The sequence below is a fragment of the Malaya genurostris genome, chromosome 2 (assembly GCF_030247185.1).
Source record: "Malaya genurostris strain Urasoe2022 chromosome 2, Malgen_1.1, whole genome shotgun sequence".
NCBI lineage: Eukaryota > Metazoa > Arthropoda > Insecta > Diptera > Culicidae > Malaya > Malaya genurostris.
The window spans coordinates 77034672-77056804 of NC_080571.1; positions in this window are offsets into that span (position 1 = coordinate 77034672).

Here is a 22133-nt window from a genome sequence, read left to right on the forward strand (position 1 = left end):
ACTTCCAGAATTATAAGGTGTTATATAATAAAATTTCAATTTTAAGGGTGTTTTTCAAGAAATAAACTATAAAATATAATGAAGCAAATTCCGTAAAACTTCGCAATTGGCAGATCTTGTTAACATTTAGGGCTTTTTGGTTTGCACAAAAACGCACAAATTTTATTTCTATTTCCTTCACGTTTCGTCTTCGGCTCATCAGTGCTTGAAGCATTTTAAATTGAGCTGCCAACTCCGCCTAGTAATATAATAATCAATAATAATCAGAAAAAAATCGTTTCAAATAACCATAAGAATATTTTGAAAAATAGTTCATCGCCTGGAAGCCTGATTGTATAATCAAAAAACCTCCGGTGAACGACCAAAAGGCTGAAGCCGGGGTAAAATAAATGATATTATTAATAATAATTTCCTAAAATACATCTTTTTTTGGGTATAACAAACATATCTGCAGAGTTCGGCCTTCCGCAAAATGACTTAAAATGTTTGAAAAATATGCAAAGATCAATTGTGAAGGTTTGTTGAGAGGGAAGATATAGGAGGGAGAATGAAAACTGGAAGTATAAAATATCAATTGGATAACTAAATTATGCAATTCAGTAGCTAATCGTTTTTCGAACTTTACAAGGAAATCAGGTGAATACGGTTTTTTTATTTGTGATTTTTCAAATTCAACTTTTGATCTGTGTAATTTTTTTTCTGAACCAGTGGCTAACAAGGAAAACTAGAAATGGGCCTACATCGACCAAGCAAAGTATGCATGATTCAGCTACGGTTACAAACTCCGTGCATCAACTCGAACAACCTCACCTTGTCACAAAATGCCATTGTGCATACTTTGTTGTTTTTTTTTTAAATTGATCTGTACTGTTTTTTGAAAACGGCCAAATATTTTTTACTAAAAAGTGTTGTAGTAGTGATTTTTACAAAATCAGTTCAATTTTTGAATAAAAATACTGAAAAAATTTCTAATCCAGTCCTACACTGGGCACAATCGATTTGAAAGATTTCAGAATTGATTTGCAAAAAAAAGTAATTTTTTATTTTGGGGAAATTTTGTCTCAAGATAGGTTCTTTATCAACTATTCATACATTGCTAGGTGGTACAAAGAAGTTTTTCTAACGAAAACTTTTTGTTGTCCAAACAATTTTTTTCCAGTGGCTTTTTACCGAAAATTTCACTAAACTGAAAATTATAATCATTCTGAAACTCAATTTGTAAAGAGGTTTCGTAGAATTATGTGAAAATTACTAGTACGAGACATTTTTGTAGGATCTGAAACTTTTCGCAATGACTATTTGAGCAAAAAATGTTAAAAAACGTGTTTAACAACCTTTTTTTTTATCAATCCACATGTGTTGTTTGCATGAATATTCTTCGGTGTTTCAGTATTCATGACATTATTTTAATGACCTTCGTTTTAAGCGGCAATTTGAGATTTTAATCACTCATTACTCTGAAAATGCAAATCGGATCGAATTTGAATCTAAAAGTGTAACAATCTATTAAACATTCCATGATATGTCGAAGTAATTTGTAATTTCCACTTTACAGTTTAGGGTAATTTAAGGTACTTCCAGAGCCGGTATTCAGGAACCAGCATAACCCAAACCGATTCGTATGGCCATATGACGAATAAATTGCAATATTTTTGAGTCCAACTTAAAGCTTTTCGGGATTGTCATCTTCTATATCGCTTTGAATTTTAAATATTCATCATTCCAGAATCGGTAGTCAGAATTGGATTTATTTTAATTTGAACTTTTGTTTCTGAAATTCGATTTGGTTTTTTTTTAGAAAACGATTGAGCTTTTAGAAACGATTCGATACCGGAACCGGAATTCGAAATTCGGTGTAGCCGAAGTCAGACAAATTCACCTGAGTAGCTGTATAGTTTACATTTGTTTAAAAATGTTTGAAAATCAATGTAGACATCATTGAGGAATCGAAGTGCGAATTAAATTTTTGGGTGGCTTCCGAAACGAAAACTGAAGACAACCAAAAATGAAATAAGTTTAATTGGTTATCGACTATCCAAATCTGCTAACCCGATAAACCTGATTAATTTATGTGAAATAGACATTTTATACTAATCACCCAGTATCTTCGAAACCGGAAGTTGGATCTGACTGAAAAATTCAGGAACCTTCTTTGGGAGTATACGACTTTTCATATGAATCAGAGATTGTAGAAAACGGTTGAGTCATCTCCAAAAAAATTGAGTGAAATTATTTGTCACACACGCATTTGCTGATCTCCACGAACTGATTCGAATGGTATATGGCTGTTTTGTTTTTCCAGCATTTATTGCTGTAAGTAGTTTAACTCAATATAATTATGGAATTGCTTTCAACTCGAAAATTCTGCCATCATCTGGTTTACATATGGCATATTCGAACGATTATGTTGCCAAAAACGAACCTTGCTAAAATCGGTCCGAGGCAAAATATCATGCTGTACACATTCTTTTCGGTACTTTGAAACAAATGTATGTAACGGCAGGGCCGGTAAAAGAGGTGGGTACGGTGGGTAATACTACCCACTCGAAAATTCCAAATGTGGGTAATTACCCACCTGAAATTTCGAACCAAAAACATCGGTAATATTAGTATTATTCAAAGCAATATTTTTATTGTAATTTAGAATAATAAATAGAATTCAAATTATAGATTGCTAGTTCTGAAGGTGGAGCAAAGATGTGAAGATATACCGCAGAAAGATGAGACTTTTTTTTAAATATATTTATTATGATGAGACTTGACAAAAATCATTTGAGCAAGCAGAAATCTTTCAGTAACTTAACTTTCTCCTTCCAGCAGAGGAGCCGAGCTTAAGCACCTCATCAATGTAAATCACTCAAGTCTTCGATATACCGGAAAGTACCGATAAAGGTCTTTTACAATTTACTATCGGAACCGGCAAAAGAAGAATGCAGTAGCAAGAAGAAAGTAACAACTTCAGGTAGCTTTCACGAATCTAATAGTAAATGGTAGAAGGGGTTTATCGGAATTTTTCCAGTAGATGGTCAAGCTCGACTCCTTTGATAAAAATTGATAGCTAAGGTACTAAGATACTTGTCTCGTTTAAGCTTCTATATTTTCACAAAAATAAAATCGCTCAAAATCTTTTGACGTAGGACTACGTTTATGTTTTCTTCACCATTGTGCAAATTCAAAATACAGAAAATAATACCGTTCAAACAGGTTATGAACATTGATAACTCAATCATTTTGAATTGATTTTCAATATCATTACACAAACTGCTTGGAAATATTTCTACGCATATTTCAGATTGAAACTTCAGTTAGGAACGAAAATCATTGTCATGGTTTCCTTTAGCAAATAAGACAATTTCGTCTGTACACGGTTTTCATAAGATTTCTGGGTTCCAATGAGTGCGTTCGCATTTAATAAAATTACTCATACAAAAAAAAATTCTGTATCGAATAGACTCCATCCTTATAGAATTATTTATCAATGACATGAACATAAACTTCAGTTGTAGTGATGACTGTCTCGTTTGAGCCAAATATTTTTCACTTGCCTGTCATTTTGCTGATCAGTAAAGGACAAGCAGTCACCGGGGGCTAGGTTATTGTGGATAAGGTGGGTGAGGAAACAGATTACAGCCCAGTTCGTTTAATATTTTCATTGATTTATATCACGGTGCATTGTCTTGGTTAACGGTGATATTTTTGTTCATTTTATGAGGCCGTTTTTTACTATTTCACACATCAAACGCATCAATGAATCAATGTACTAATCACTTTTGAAGGTACTTTCTAGCACCAGGTAGTCGATTTTAATTATACCTCAGGCATCCAAAAACCAGACGCCATGATTGTTCAGCTACCTGTTACGTTTTCGAGTGGCTTTCCTATTATGAATGCTGGTTTGACTCCGGATAAACATAGTAGATCCATGTTTCGTCCACTGTTTCATACAAACGCATTGTGAGCGAATGCGACACCCATTTGGAAAAGATGCCTAGATTTTCGTAGAAGATCGTAGAAGAACTTCCAGTTCATGTGCTAACCATCTCAGAACATCTAATCTAACGAACTTTGATTTTGCGTTCGTACATTATGATTATTAAAATTTGCTTATTTTTTCCGGTTGACTGTTTCATTTGGCCACGCTCAAAATCGGAACTCCACAAACCTTTATTTTTAATGTATCCGAGTGAGGGAAATACTTCTCAAGCTAGTGCTTGGCTTGCGCTGATTTTTACCTTTAAAAAGCAATGTTTTATCAATACACGGGTTTCGTTATTTCCATTTTTCATAAATGAATTTGTAACATCGCTTATATGTAACGTCACTTATATTCAGTGTTTGTGATGCTATTGATGTGAAAATTTGACACATGTTCTCTGAAAGTTGGTACTTTCGAAAAATGCGGCTGGACTGTTCATGGATTTGATTTATGCGCCGTTCGACTCACGCCACATTTTGATCGAAGATAGGTTGTTTCTTTGTATTCAAGAAAATGCTGGATGACCTGGAACCAAAATTCTCCAAGAAATAATATCGAAATTTTGCAAACACGAATAAGTTAAAACGGATCACAAAACACTGCTGCCTTTGTATTGAAAACAAATGTTGGCATTGATTTTGAAACTAGCTGGGTAGTCCAACGTTACATGCAATATTTTATAGAAACAAAATATTAAGAAAAAAAAGACCTTGCACTTTTACGGGATAAATATAATTTCCGTTACAATAAAGGAATACACTGGCACCGTAATTTACGCGCATAGCCGGGGTGCGTAAATTAAATTTCGCGTAAATCAAATGAAGCATCGCGTTATTTCAAATTTTTCGCGTAAAAAAAGGTTTTTCAAATTTCATGTGATTTTAGTATAAATAAAATGAACAATCCTGCTACGTCCGATGCTTTAGCGCTTGGTGGCCAAGGTCCAAGAACTACTTGGAATATTGTCCTTAGGGACTACACTGTTTCACAGCAAGAACTACAACGACGAATGTCTTTTTTGCTTGTAGTTCAAACTTTTAGAGCTACACATTGCTTACTTGTCTATTTATAGCTGTTCCAAGCAGGTTCCCAGCCGTCCAAGAACTTCAGTGAAAACAGATCTTAAGATCTATTCGAGCATTCAGCAGACCGAGAACGATAAGTTTGATAATACACTTTGTTACACAGGTAGATCTCAAGGCCTAAACTCCAGGAAGTTTTCGGATAGATCATCGGTTACGTTGGTAGACCTTGAGGCCTTTCCGAGGAGGTTTTAAATGAGCAAGTTCTTCTACAGATCTTATCATAAATTTTCTGTAAATAGTCCTACGAATACATACCGCACTCAATAGTTATATAAGAGCGATTATATAAAATATTTGTTTTCCAGATAATTCTTGGATGCCCACGCTCTTATTTAGATTATTTGAAATTAAACAATTCATTAATGTACATTTCACAATATTCAATTCCCTGAAGCATGTTTTTTGTATATGTATTTAAATTGAAATTTTCATCATTATTCAAAAACCTTTTTTTACGCGATCATCGCGTAAATTAAATAAAAAATCGCGTTGTTTCAAATAAAACGCGTGAAAAAAATCGCTTAAATTGCGGTTTTAGTGTACTTGAAAATAGTGGGTCGTTTCCCCCGGTATGAAAAATTACCCACCTGAGTTTTACATGTTTCACCGGCCCTGTGTAACGGTATAAAAAGTCGTGTTTTATGTTGCTTCCAAGCATTGCTTTTTCATACAATGCACAAAACTCTTACTGCTGGAATAGGGGGAAAAGTCGCTTACCTAAAAATGTCGATATCTCCGTTAAAAATGGACGGATTTTAACAATCTATGGCTTGTTGGATAGCTATTACCGTGCGGAATCTAAGTCTTAAAATATATTCTGTTTTGAAGGTCAATTGTGACAGATACTGTCAAAAAACTGAACATTTTGACATAAAACTTCGTATAACTCAAAAAGTAAACATCCTATCTCAAAACCATTCAATAGCGTTCTGGGTGACGGGGAGACCTTTCAATTGCGACTAGTTTGATAAAAATCGGTTCAGCTATCTCTGAGATCTCGACCTCTTAGTTGACAACACACATACAGACATACACACACATATACACACACGGACATTTGCTCAGTTCGTCGAGCTGAATCGATTGGTATATGACATTCGGCCCTCCGGGCCTCGGAAAATTTTTCTAAAGTTTGAGCGAATTCTATAAAAAAAGGTAAAAGTATCGCTCTTCAAAAGAAAGTCAAGACCAATTTTGGATAAGTAAAGTATGCGAAGTGGCATTTGCAATGTTTTGATTTAGAGTGCGTGTTCAATCACAGGTGGTGACTTTTTAGCCCTCTCATTTACATGATAAGGTTACTACCGTTGGTTTCAGATAAAATTGATGTAGGGGTTATTGATCGGCGAACAGGAGAAGAGGTACTCAAAAACGAACTTACCGGAACTGGAATTAGTTTCAGTAAGTGTTCAAAAATATTCATTTACTCTGTGTTCATTTTTTTCGGTTTTCAACGATATCAAACAAACTTATGAGATTATGAGAGGACAATGAATATGAAATTATAGAGCCATAGTACTCAAGGAAGAGCAAGGATGTGTAAATAAATTTTCAATTTTCTTTTGTAGACCCTTAACTTCGAACTTCATAGCAGGATAACGAAAACGTTAATATTGCCGTCGAGGAGAGGAGAATTAAATTTAGTTTGAGCTTCTAGGACTGAAAATTTTAATCATATTTTAATCATGCAAATTTCAAGGTTCACATTGCTTTCAATGTGAGACATGCATACTATCCCGTTAGCTCTATTATAGTTGAACATAGAACTAATTGGATTAATGATCAAAATCTACATGAGTAATCTGTCACTGTCTCTGCAAATTTTGTTTTGGTCAATTAGGATAGGATCGATTGTAGAAGGGTTTCTCGCAGAAAAGAGACAAGTTGGGCTGTTTGGAATCAAAATTGAATAGTAACTAGAGATGGATTGATTACGACAATTCTGGTTACTTGGCAGTTATTCTATGAAGTACGTTTAGCATTAAGATCAGCTGTTACGAAAAATTTAAAACGATATCTTGTGAGCTTTTGCCAATCGTCAATAATCGAATCTTGAAGTTCAGTGAAAAATTACAACCAATATTTCTGGTAACATGTCATCAGTCTACCAAAGTTTCTTCAAGTTTCCTTTTATCCAAGAACCAAAAATAACTAGAACGTTGTTTTTTCCTACACCTCACACTCCAACTTTCTAGTGAAAGGATAACATTTTTGAAGCCACTTTTTTGCAGCACCTGTCTCGGAGAATGTCTAGCCGTTCGATTGGACTTGTTTCGTGTTGTAACCTAATCAGCCGGACCATAATCGGGTTTGCACCGTTCACCAGCAACACTTTGGCTAACATCGTAATTTCGACGGAATGCAGCCAACCATCAAAATAACGACCGCGGCCGTTCGATGTCGGCTGAAAAGAAAGCCGCTGCCCGCTAGCCAATCTGTTCGTATGTGATAATTGATTTGAAATCGAATTCATTTCCCCATCGATCGCGTACTCGTGTTTTTTTTTGTTGTTGCTGCGAGAAGAACGGTAGGACGAAAGGAAGGAAGGAAGGCAAGTAGGATGGTTGGAAGGAAGGAAGGAAGGAAGGAAGGAAGGAAGCACAAGTGAGTACGCAAGTAAGATTCGAATGGGGCGGACGCCGGAAAGAACCGATCAACAGGCAGGCAGCGGCGGCGGCGGCGGTTGCTGGCGGTTCCGAAGAAGCACTAATGAAACAATATGCTTTTTAAATGGGCTTAATTTCATTTTTTGTATCTGCCTTTTGGCGGGTTGTTTCACTTCATCGCAACAGACAACAAAAGAAGCGCAATTATAAACGATAAAGTGCAAAAATGATCAATTATACTTTTCGCGGTTTGCCGTTGCTGTGGTGTGCAGGCCGTCGAAAAGCTGGTTTTGTACGTACACACTAGAGAAAAAAGATCGTTCGACGGCGGAAGCTGAAGCTTAAGCGGCTGCTGTTGCTGTTGCTTCTGCTTCTGCTGGGGGGGGGGGTTACGCAATTCGGTGGGGCGTGGTCGACATTTTTATCAATGAACCTATTTTTCTGAATGCCGCCGATCACTGGCAGATGCGGATGCTGCCGGCTGATGCTGTACTACGGCTGGCGAGAGCTCATGAATGGAATGGAAAAATTATGAATGACATGTTCAGATGTTTTCGTGTCCTTGGTCCGCGGCCAGTCGGGGCAGGTTGACAACTGCTACCAGACTATCATCGAGAGTAATGATGCAATTATGTGACTGGGAGAGAGTGCATCGAACACCAATTGATGCATAATTGATTGATCGTTACATCTCGTAACAGACGTGTTTTTTTTCCTCTCCTGCGTCGAGATAATTTTTTCTGATGGCCCTGCTAAGGCTGCTGCTGCTGTTGCTGTTGTTGTACGAAAACCACACAGCCGTAACATTTTGAATGGAGCAAAAACTGTGCCCTGTCAAGGTCGTATTTTATCACCCCCCTCATTGTGTGCTGCCGTTGGGAAGTGCTCTCGCGAGTTGCACCTGAGCCTCAGCCTTTGAACTAGGGAAGCAAAGTCTCACCTGACTAAGCTCGATGCTTAACTCTCGTCGATGAGTCGATGGCTCGTTGGTTCCCTAGCACTAATCTATCGCAAACAAGCTTCGTGAAAAGTAAAACAGCAATTATTAACAACATTGTTTTACTGTCGATAATGATAGGGAAGCGAAACCTATTCGTAGAGAGTAGTTCTTCCTCCAATGAACGCAACGCAGTTTCAACGGTTGTCGATTTTGACCTTACGCAGAGCCCGTTTCGGAAGGGAGTTGGTAATCGTTCCTAGTTTAATAGTTGCTACCAGGGCGCGCCCGAGTCGAACCGAGCCGAACCAATGGAAACTTTTGGACCGAGGGTTTAAAAGGGCCCATCGGATGTTCCACATTGGGGTTGTTTTGTTTTAGGCTACTAGCTCGTGGCGACCTTGAACCAGGATAACGTAGGAACTTGAGCAACACAAAAAAACACTTATTTTTGCGTAAAAATCATACTTGGTTTGCCTAGGAAATACCATTCGTTCTAGAAGATAGAACTTGCGTTTCGATATTTAGTAAAGTGAACATGTCTAAACTCTTGTCAAAACAAGTTCAGCAGAATTCCATAGAATTCGGGTTGTTGCTTACGGGAAACCTGCTACATTAGTCGCGACTTGTGAAGGTTGATTTAAATAACTTGAAAGTAGTGGATTTCAGTGCGAAAGGCAAGGAACGCACAGATCAATCTAAAAAAATTGAAGATACAACAAGTGTAGAACGAAGACGATACCCCATCCTTGAAATTCAAATTACTGAGAGGATAAACTTTAGTTTCTAAAGATTGTCCCAGAAAGTATGGACGCAATCAAAAACCGCTGCCATTTCGCAATGGTTCAGAATCTGTCAATTTGTATGGTTGCGTCCTGTTGTTTACACTCTTCTCGAACCACTTGTGCAGTTGTTTATTCGTTTTCATTAGTTTGTTTCGACATGCGTGGGCTTTCAGCAGAACAACGTCGAAAAATTGTGTACAAATGGTGCACAAAACGCGGACTGTCACTGAGAAAGATAGCAAAAATGGAAGGAGTAAGGGAAAAAACCGTGCGAAATGTAATCAGGAAGTTTGGCGATGATAACACCTTTGAGGATAAACTGAAAACGGATCGAAAAAAGGTCCCGCTAACCCTCATTTGGATAAACGTATACCGAAGGCGTTCGACCAAAAGAAGGAGGTTTTAGTTCGGGATGTGGTCAAAAAAGTGGGCACTTCGAAGTCAAATGTTCTTCGTGCTAAAGAACGTATGAATCTTCGAACCCATAAGAAGCAGAAACAACCAAAACGTAGTCCGAAACAAGAAGCATCGATCAGGCCGAGGCACAGTGATGCCAAGGTGGCAGAAATCCAAAAAATAAATTTATTTTTTTCCTGCACTGTATTAATGTTTTTGAATTCTCAGATAAGTGAAGGATTACAGTTTAAAGTATAAAAATTTTTGAATAAGAAATAATCTCTCTATATCCTCTCAAAGATAGGGTATTGTAAATTTTCTTTTCATCCTTCCATACAAAATATATGGCGCAATGACGATGTTCACAGAAACAAGGGCCAGACTTTTGTAGCTGAAGTCGGTGTCAATAAAATTAAAATAAACGACTTTATAATAAATAAAATCAGAATATTTATAGCATACATAACATAAAACACCTATATAAATGTCGTTATATAAATCTATTTATAATATATCAGGGGTTGGAATAAACTGTTAAAGTTTCATGATTTTTAGTGAGAGTATCATTGCAGTACCGTTTTTTCAAAGTATAGTCCATCGTTTTTCAAAGCATAGTCCATCGTTATATACCACCACTAAGACTCGGATACCACGTTTGAAAAATTTCTTTTCCTCAGATTCGAAATTTTTGGTGGTGTCGTAGTATTTGAAGCTGACCTGACAAGTTATGCCCCATGGATTGGAGCAAATGGCAACCGTATGGAACAATGTCAGTTAAAAAATGGTGGCTTGGACAGAACTTTTCATTGCAGCGATTATAAAAATAAGCTTTTACAACTTTCGAAGCATGGAGTCTTGCATTGTCACTATGCCATGAAGATCTTCATATTGCGTCCGCTTTTCATGCAATGCTCTGTCCAAACGCATTTTAGTAGCTCATAATAAATAGCGCCCAGTTGATCCCACCACCAGCACTTTTTATGTTCTCCGGAACTTTCTTGTTGTCCATATAAAAATTCCCAAGTTCGAACCACGAAAACCACTTTATGAATGTTTGCTCAGCGTAATTTTTTTCGTCATTTTTAATTTTACATAGTTTAATAAGATACTTTAACATGATAAAAATCAGCTATTTTTAGTAAAGCGGTAGTATTCAACCAAATTTTATTTTGTATCACGTGTACAACTTTGCTTCCGCCGTTTTTTTTTCCAAAATGAAAAGCTTTATTGCGAAAAAGTGCTTACAGATGTATTATTCAAAGTATTGTCCATCGCTAGCGACAACTTTCTCCCATCTTTCCGTCAATTTTTCGGATCCCGGCTCGAAAAAAGGAGTCCTCTTTTGATGCTATCCATGAAGCAATCCATTTTTCCAACTCTTCGAAGGATTGAAAATGTTGATCTGTCAGGCCATGTGCCATCGAACGGAATAAGTGGAAGTCAGAAGGGGCGACATCTGGGGAATACGGCGGGTGGTGCAAGACTTCCCAACGCTGAGTTTCCAGGTACTTTTTGACCACTTTTGCGATGTGAGGCCGAGCATTGTCGTGTTGGAGGATGACTTTGTCATATCGCTCTTGATATTGTGGCCGCTTTTCTTTTAGGTGATTGGTTTCACCCGGTTTTAAGAGCTCTTCATCAAGCAATGCTTCTAGTTGTTCATCTTTGAAGGTTTCGTCTCTTCCACCACCATGTTTGTCTTCGACATCGAAATCACCATTTTTAAAACGTTGAAACCACTCCCGACATGTTCTTTTACTCAGAGCAGCATCACCATAAGTTTCTGAGAGCATTCGATGCGCTTCAGCTGCATTTTTTGCGAATTGTAACAGAAAAGTAAAACTTCACTCAAATGGCGAGAATTGGGCACATAAACAGACATTTTCGAGCGTGAATAATACGAAAACAAGAACAACTGTCACTGAAACGGCGATGACAATTCGTTAGGCTCACTTTAAAGGCATTATCATCTATGTATTTTGACCAGCCTCAGCCACCTGTCGGAAAACGGTGGAAGCAAAGTTGTAGACCTGATACTTGTGTTTGTGTTCTTTCATAAAATCGAAAAACTTAAAAAATACCAAATGCAGAGCATTTTCCAAAAATTAATATTTTTGTTAAAAACAAAAAAAAAAACACTTTTTTGATTGTTACTCTCCCATCTTCAATCATACTGCAATAAACTACATCAGTAGTATGTTACAACATATCAGGAAATAAAAATATTAAAATAAGCATTTCTGGAGAAAATTGATGTTTTCAAGATATAAGGAAAAGTTTTTTTTTTCTGTGTATACATTTTCCACACAGGTTTAATCATTATTTGAAACATTAGTTAAAGGTCCAATTCAATCACGAAATAAATAAAAATACACAAGTTAATTTATTAAAAGAAGTCGTCATTTTCCGGTCCATAGCGAACGGTGCATCATGTCACTTTTAGGTGAATCGAATATTTTTTCATACATTTTCAACACGAAAATATATTCAGAGACTTCAAATTATTAATAAAAAATCATCCAGCTGACGTTTATCGACGTATTTTTGGTTTTTGCCATCTTTTGTATGGAGAGGCATCACTGTGCGAGGGTTCGAAAGCTGTACAATACGATTCTTGCTGGAAATTTGAACTGCATAATCATGGACGGCGAAACCTACGTGAAACTCAATTACAAATCCTTGCCGGGACCACAATATTATACGGTGCGAGAAGGGCAAGTGTTAAACCAGTCCGAGACATCGATTGAAGTCGAAAAATTTGGTAAGAAAGCTATGGTCTGGCAAGCAATTTGTAGCTGCGGTAAGATTTCGAAACCCTTCATCACCACTGCTTCAATGATCAGCGAAATATACATCAAGAAATGTTTACTAAAACGACTTCTACCCATGATTCGAAGCCACAAGGATCCTGTTGTCTTCTGGCCAGATCTTGCTTCTTGCCACTACTCGAAATCAACGGCAGAATGGTATACTACCAAAAATGTCACTTTCGTCCCAAAAGACATGAATCCACCAAATCGCCCACAACTTCGACCAATTGAGGAATTTCGGACATTAACGAAGGCACATCTTAGGAAACATGTCTCGGGTGCCGAAACCATTCAACAGTTCGAAAAAGATTGGAAAAAAGTATCAAAACTTGTCGCCAGGAAGTCTGTACGGAATTTAATGAGGAACGTTCGCAAGAAGGTGGGCCAGCTAGTCTACAATGGCTAAGTAGCAAATGTTGAGAATAATATTCTGTTGTTGTGGTCTAATATTATCAGTATATCGGGTAAAATTTGAATATCTAACACTTGTGAATTATTTACAGTGAAATCAAAGTGCGTCCATACTTTCTGGGACAGTCTTTAAAATCATAAAATAGCTAAAGAACAACGCACTCATTGTTCACGTTGCACGTATTGGTGCGTACCGGTGTTGTTTTGTCATTCTATATGGCGGTTTGAAAGCTTTGACACTCATCACCCTATAACTGCAAAACCGGAAGTCGGATTCGGATGAAATTTCACAGTAGCTTTTTGAACAATGTGAGCTTTAATTTAAGCTAGATTTGTGAAAATCGGTTCAAGCATCGCTGAGATATCAAAGTGAGTTCTATTTTTTTGGAGATTTTCTTGACTATTTTCGGAGCTTCCGGAACAGGAAAAAAAGGGGACAGTGTTGCCGAATCAGGTTTATATATCCACAAACTAACAAGTTCTGCAAACTAGCAGAATTCATCAGACAGTTTTATGGGATCTGTAAGTGTTTTTTTACCACCGTTAGTGGAAAAATACTCATGAAATTGATAATTTTACACTTATCACGTTTTAGTTCCGGAACCGGAAGTCGGATCCGGATTAAATGTTCTAGAATTTTTTAGGAAACCATAAGATCTTTCATTTGAATCTTAGTTTGTGCGATTCGGTTAAGCCGTTTCGGAGAAAATTGGGTGCATTTTTGTTCTCTAATTTTCACGAACTACCCTGTATCTCCGGAACCAGGAGTCAGATCGGGATGAAATTCAATGAGAGGATATGGGATCATGAGTCATTTCATTTGATCCTGGTTGTGAAAATCGGTTCAGCCATTTCCGAGAAAAGTGAGTGCATATTTTTGTTACATTCATACACACGACATTCGGTCTTCCGGGCATTGGATGAAAAGTCGGTTTTTACAGTGATTGCAAAGCCATGAACAGAGAAAGGCAAAAGTACGAAAACCTTTTTGTTGAATTTGTTAACAATTTCGAAGGACATTCAACAATAATTGATGCTAACTCGTAGTATTGGTAGCTGAAAAATTTTCTTATAGTAATTTCAATATGTTTCGAGGAATTGGAAGCTCTATCATTGGATTTATAAAGCGACTTCAACAATTATTCAGAGTATTGAATACAGAGATATTAAATTAAGATTCAGTATAGATTTGACACCGATAACAACGAATTTATTGGTAGAAGCCATAATAATCAATGAAACTCCATGGCGTCTAAACTAGAGCCATACTAAGAGTGAACTTTAGAGATTTGCGGTTATGCTAATCACGACCACCGATTATTAAAGTCATTCCAATGCAACAATAAAATTTGGTTTATTTTTCCTGTTGTCGCAGAAAGTTGATGACATTTTCACAGAATGTTTTAAGTGGGAACGAGACAAAAAAACAAAACAGTCATGAATACCGTAAAGTCATTGAATTATACTTTAAAATTAAAATACAGACAGAAGTTTAGGTACTTTAAGTTCAAAATTCAAGCAGAATTTAGTTCGCTCTCAAACCCTCCGCTCTCTAGTTTGATCAATCTTGATTATTTCAATATTAGCATTTTCAAGCTTTAAAATGTAACAACTTCGAAGCAGGTAGCCAGGTAGAACCTGGACACTTAAACTTGCTGCTAATTAATTATAGCTACTAAAAATGTATTCCTATCCGATCCTGGCGATCTTTTCTAGCTCTGTGCAAATGTGCAACCGTCGGACGTCGAAAAATAGTCGCAATCCGGCAATGGAAACCCCTGTGCCACCTGCCAGCCACAGCACCGGCAGGCCCCGGTTCGGTGCCACCGAAAACTAGCGAATTCGAAGCCGCAAACCAAACAGGTTTTACTGGTTGCGGTTACTCAGGCAATAGAAATCATCCACTTGGGCCGCGCGGCGATCGTCAGCCAATCTGTGCGCGGCGATTCAACTATCCAAACGACCTAGCGAACGGCTGCTGCCAAAAAATTTGATCATGTGCACAGGTTTTGCACTCGCTTAGGACCCCGCAAACTGGTCCTCGCTGGACCCGGCTATTGTGCGGTTTTTGGTCCGGTCCAGCGGTTGGTATATATTTGAATAATTTAATAACTGAATCATAAAAAGTTTTGTGCAGTTTCGGTCATTTCATCTGATTAGTACTGTCCGCTTGGATGGCGGCGATGCAGACCCGCGTCGAGCTAAACCGCACCGCACCGCACCGCACCGCAGCGCATTGAATGCCGCGCACTTTTGGAGGCCAGATTTCGATCGTCAAACCAAACATGCAAACCGGGTGCTCAAATCCTTTCACTTGATTCGGTTCATCAGGTAGCACAGGCTTGGACCGCTGACGGTTTAATTACCTTCAGACTTTGGCGAATCGGATCGGTTTTCGGGGTGCGGAAAGATCGGATTTGTAGGAAAAGTTGATTCAGCTAGTTGAGGCGGTTTTATGATGTGGGTTTGAAACTGAACGCATTTTTTTTTGGTTAATCTAAAACAGCTAGATTTTAGTGTAGCAGAAAATAAGATATGGTTAACAATTTTTCATTGCGTCGTTTTGCAGATTCTCTTCTTAAAATTATTGTATTTATTACAGTTTTTATAAATTTGAGACCGGCACTAAAAATAGAAAGTTCTGATCAAACAACCAACTATTGTCTGTATAATTTGAACAGCAGTTGATCACCTTTTACGTCGGTCAATTGTGTTGCTATATTATGTCTACAAATTGTTTGTGTCAAATCAGATCAGCTTGAAACTGGAACAAAGGGCTTCCCAGATACAATGTTCTTAAATGTAAAGAATTGAAGGTATTTTACGTAAATTTCGACCTAACTCGACAGATTAAATTAATAATAAGAAATCGTGCAGAAAATTGCTCGTAATTATTTCGGAAACCTTAGAATTGGTTTGGATTTGTTTTGTAGTTAAAATGTAATTGCTATTTGTGATAATTAAAACTGAAAACTAAAAACTAGTTAGAAGTCAAGAGATAACATTATGAAACGACAAGGTCAGTATTAAAACAGGCGGCAAATTCATTTTTGCGTTAGGTAATGAGTCTGAATGGCTCATGCTGTCTTTATAACGTGTTTCAAGTTTCCTGGAGAACTAAAAGTTTCAACAAGAACGTTTCACATGTCACTGCGAATAAAGTTTGAGAAAATAGTTTTTCACATTCTGAAAAAAGTGTTCGGATAGAAAAAAAAGTTTTGTCGGTTTAATCACTTCTGCAATTATATCTCAGGAACCGGAAACTTTAGCCATAAGTTTTTCCCTTCGTGCAAGGCAACCATTCGTCCCTTTATTTCTACGGGAGCCAAACTAAGTATCTGACAACAAACCGTGAGTATTTGACAACAACAAGTGTCGAGACGTCGGAGAATATTTGTTTCGAACAATTTTCTGATGCGAGATAACATGGCAATGGGTCGATATGAGTTGTGATTGGAAGCTGGTTTCCCCGGCTTTTGAATGGCGATAACTTTTACTTGCCTCCAGTCAGGTAGAACAATGTTTAGCTCAAGAAATTTTGTTGAACAATTCCAACAAATGTCTTTCCGCGAAGTCGGGCAGATTCTTCACCAAGTTGAATTTAATTCTGTCCAACCCAGGAGCGTTATTGTTACAAGACAAGAGTGCTAAAGAAAATTTAATCATTGAAAAGGGGCTATCAATGGAACCATTATTTAAGGGAGATTCCCGAATGATGCTCTGCGTGGGAACAGAATCTTTCCTAGCCAAATCAAATATCCATCGGTTCGAGTATTCCTCATTCTCATTTCCCACGTTACGATTCCTTATTCGTCTGGCCGTGTTCCAAAGAGTGTTCATTGAGGTTTGTCCAGACAAACCTTCTACAAAATGTCTCCAATAGCTACATTGTTTGGCCCGAAGTATGCTCTTGTACTTGGATTCTAAAACCAAGAATTTTCCAAAATTCTGTTTAGCATCGGAGCACTCTTTGTCCCATCAAGGGCTGGGAAGCCTTCTGCTAGTCGTTGGACCAGGAAGTGGATTAATTTGGGCTTATTCTGCGGCCTCCAGAATCGAACAAACGAGGAAGTCATATTCTTCAAGTGGGGGAAGCTCTTCCATTACTTTAAAATACTAGAGATACTACTTTGGTATTTATTCTAGTCGATATTTTTGTCAAATTATATGGAACATTAACTGAAATGGCAATCCAATTGCTACTGCTAAGCGAGACGATGATTGGGAAATTATCATTATCGTGTAAATCAGGAAATATTTTTCAGGTGCCATCTAGTCGAATTGAAGTCGAGGTCTTGAGATCCGTGTCATGCTACCCATATTCAATACCGTCATGCTAAAATTGTCGCAAATATTATATATTAGAGATGATCTGCTATCATTGTAAACGGAACCCCACATAATTCCGTGCGAATTGAAATTTCCTGAAATCAATCATGGAGCAGGAAGGGCTTCAACAATTTCATTAAGCTGTCCAACTTGAGCTCTTGGAGGAATATATACCGAAGCAATGCAAATGTCATTTCCTTTAATGTTTATTTGACAAGCAACAACTTCTATACTAGAAGTCGAAAAAATGTTTAATCTATAAAAACGAATAACATTTCTTAATTCCTAAAAGCACTCCGCCATACGTAGACTCTCTATCGAGACGTATAATGTTAAAGTCATTAAAATTTAAGGCTATGTTTGAAGTAAGCCATGTTTCGCACAAAGTAAATACATAATATTTTTGACTATGCAATGCAACTTTAAATGAATCAAGTTCAATTCCACTGCAGGGCAGTGATTGAATCTTTTGCTGCGGATGATAAATTATCCATCAAATGATACAAACCCTGAGAGAATGGGACATTGAGCATAAACCTCCTTCAAAAAAGTTCTAGCTATTGGAAGGAATGCCGTTATAAGGATCTTCAAGGGATTGATGTTGCTGTTGTTGTTTGTATCTATATTCTAATTTTTGTTTCTGTTGTTGTTGAAATTTCCATAATTTTGCTGTAGCCTCTTACGATGTCTCCGCCTGGGGTTTGCTTTTTCTGCTTGTTGCAGCCGCCGAGTGCATAGTTTCTTGTCATACTCATTCCAGACTCGTTTTCAATTGTTTTTTGATTCCGATGAAGCACCCGCCACTGTCCCAGGCCTTAAATTACCTCCGCTGTTTCTGAAGTTGTAATGTCTAGTTCAGGAGTACAGTTCAATAGTTCTTCTTATAAGCTTGGATGGACGAATTTCTTCTCTAGCGTTGGGTTGGAAAATCCTGACGATAAAAATTTAACTTTGTCCATAATTTGGTGGACGTCATCATTTGCGTCAGCTTCGATTCGCAATTCTAATTCGTCGAGCAGTAAAGCAGTGCAATTTTCATTTATTGCCTATTCATTAGTATTCATTTGTATTAAAGTTTCAGGCATACTTATGACTTCTGGTAGTAGTGGAGTGATCTTTTATTTTCGGTTGAAGCATTTATGTTGGCCAGTTCCGTTGGAATGTCGGTCAATAAGAACACGATATAATTGAAAGATTGGTTCGACATGGCCGTGGGTTTCAAAGACTGTCCCAGAAAGTACGGACGCAACCAAAAACGGCTGCCATTTCGGAATGGTTCAGAATCTGTCAATTTTTATGGCTGCGTCCTGTTGTTTACACTCTTCTCTAACCACTTGTGCAGTTGTTTATTCGTTTTCATTCGTTTGTTTCGAAATGCGACTTTCAGCAGAGCAACGTCGAAAAATTGTGTACAAATGGTGCACAGAACGCGGACTGTCAATGAGAAAGATAGCAAAATCTAAGGAGTAAGTGAAAAAGCCGTGCGAAATGTAATCAGGAAGTTCGGTGAGGATAACACCTTTGAGGATAAGCCGAAAACGGGTCGAAAAATAGGTCCTGCTAACCCTCAGTTGGATAAACGTATACTGAAGGCGTTCGAGCAAAAGAAGGAGGTTTCAGTTCGGGATGTGGCCAAAAAAGCCAAGTCAAATGTTCTTCGTGCTGAAGAACGTTTGAATCTTCGAACCTATAAGAACCAGAAACAACCAAAACGTAGTCCAAAACAAAAAGCATCGATCAGGCCGAGGGTTCGAAAGCTATACAATACGATTCTTACTGGAAATTTGAACTGCATAGTCATGGACGACGAAACCTACGTGAAACTCGATTACAAATCCTTGCCGGGACCACAATATTATACGGTGCGAGAAGGGCAAGTGTTAAACCAGTCCGAGACATCGATTGAAGTTGAAAAATTTGGTAAGAAAGCTATGGTCTGGCAAGCAATTTGTAGCTGCGGTATGATTTCGAAACCCTTCATCACCACTGCTTCAATGAACAGCGAAATATACATCAAGGAATGTTTACAAAACCGACTTCTACCCATGATTCGAAGCCACAAGGATCCTGTTGTCTTCTGGCGAAATCTTGCTTCTTGCCACTAATCGAAATCAACGGTAGAATGGTATTCTACCAAAATGTCACTTTCGTCCCAAAAGACAAGAATCTACCAAATTGCCCACAACTTCGATCAATTGAGGAATTTTGGGCACTAACGAAGGCACATCTTAGGAAACATGTCTCGGCAGCCAAAACGATTCAACAGTTCGAAAAAGATATGAAAAAAGTGTCAAAACTTGTCGCCAAGAAGTCTGTACGGAATTTAATGAGGAACGTTCGCAAGAAGGTGCGCCAGCTAGTCTACAATGGCTAAGTAGCAAATGTTGAGAATAATATTCTGTTGTTGTAGTCTTATGTTATCAGTATATCGAATAAAATTTGAATATCTAACACTTGTGAATTATTTACAGCGAAATCAAAGTGCGTCCATACTTTCTGGGACAGTTTTTAGGTGTTGAATTAGAGTATGATTTGAATTCTATTATAGATTGATTTGTTTGGAATAGTCCAAGAATATTAATCATGAATGTGCGTAATAGTTCTTCATTATTTTGCTTCCTCAGATTCTTAGGCTCCTCAGTAATACAGTAAAGGACGATTATCGTTTAGTGCACAGTTGGTAAGGTCGCACTTCAATATGCTGCACTGTGCGAAACAAATTTAGAGTTGACAATAATAAAAGTAAATAAGTACTAAGCAACACATGGGCTGAAAAGTCCTGGGCCTAACACAAAGATGGGGCTAGTGTTAGTACAGTCAGTTTTTCAGTTAATACGAACCTTGAAAAGACAGCTGTTAAAATTTCATTATATTCTATTTTTTAGTATGTGAGTTATTGTGCTAATAGTGACACTACATTTGTTATTTCCAGAACAATGGATCAAAAACAATTTCGTGTTTTGATTTTACACTACTTCTTGATGGGAAAAAATAATGTTCAAGCAAAGCAATGGTTTGAAAAGTGTTATGGAGACTTGGCTGCATCAGAAACAACAATAAAACGTTGGTTTGCTGACTTCAAACATGGTAACACCAGAAAACATAAAAAAATTTCACAAAATCGTTTTGAATGATCGAAAAGTGAAGTCGTGTGTGTTAGCTGACATCGTAAAGATATCAAAAGAACGTATTGGTTTTATATTGCATGAACATTTGACAATGAGAAAGCTCCACCGTATTCGCCAAATTTGGTTCCCAGCAACTACTGGCTGTTCGTAGACCTGAAAAAATATGCTCGCCGGTAAGAAATTTCGCACGAATGAAGAGGTTATCGCTGAAACTAAGGTCTATTTTGAGGCAAAAGATAAATTATTTTACACAAGTAGTTTTGAAATGTTAGAGCGGCGCTGGAATGATTGCGTTGCTCTTGATGGAGATTACGTTGATGAATAAAGTTACCAAAAAATCGTGTTCTTACTGTTAGACCCGGTGAATTTTTAAGCAGATAAATAGCGATTCACAGCACACTATCAGTTGAACAGTTCTAACAGTTTAAAGGGTTTTCCCAAAAGCACTATCTATCTATCAATCTATGTATAAAAAATGCAGAAATCATTCTTTGTAATCGCATCACGTAAGAACGGATGAACAAATTTACCTGATTCGTTTTTTTTTGTTTGAACAGGTTTTACCCCCGCCGGGTTCGTACATCAAAAAAATTAAGAAAACTTGCCGGAAAAGTGTGAAAAATTCATAAAATTGTTTTGTATGGACAATGGAATTTTCCGTTGAAAAAGTCGCCAATGCTTGCTAGATCTATGATTGGTGTTTGGCCCGCAACGTGTTGCATAAGTTTTTGGACGTCGGAGAACAAAATACCATCTCATCGAAAAAATCGTTTGGCGCGCAGCGAGTAGTTTTGTGTAGAGATTTCACATGCATACTAGATCCATTCTTTATTACGAGCCACGTGCTTAATTGTGTATCAAAATTATTGCTTGCCAAATGACTCAATGACGGAATGCATATGACTGTTCTTAAAAAGCCACTGTAGGCAGAAGAAAAAGGTCTGATATTTACCAGTTGATGAATTGTGTTAAATGGAGTCAGATGAATAGTATTGGTCATCGTGGGCGCGAGTTAAAAAAAAAATTTTTGAATGAATCAATGAAAAGATTTTTCTGTAGACGCGCTAAGGCCAAACTAAGAGATTTTCCTTGCATTTTGCTTTCTAATGATTTCGATTAAACTAAGCGCACACAATAAGTGGCAACTAGATATCAATATTCAAGATGATTAACATAATAGATTGAGATTGCCATTTTATGTTTCATATTCGTTGAACAATGTTCAAATCGGTGAGATCAACATCAAATTAAAATTTAAGCGTCGTCTCTCCAAGAAACCAAAAATTTCACAGTACCTGAAAAATATCCACTTTACTATAGCTCTAAAGAACGCGTGGAACTTTTTGGCAACTTGGACGTACAGAGAAAAAAAGCGGTACAAGGAACTGCTTCAAAGTTTGTTCTGTTTCGTTGGGTGAACATTCAAGTATGATTAATCCCTTAAAAACGGACGTATGCAGACTAAGTCAAATTTTTTTGTACGAACTTTTGGTTACTTGGACTAAATACAAATTGTAAATATGTATGTCCTACTCCACCGAATGAACAAGTCTAGAAGAGTTCAGTTTATCAATACAAAATTCTGGTTAGTGACATTTTTTGTAAATTATCGAATGGAAGAATTACATCTGGAAGAGAAAACGTGGCACCTTTTGTTTTTTTAATAACTA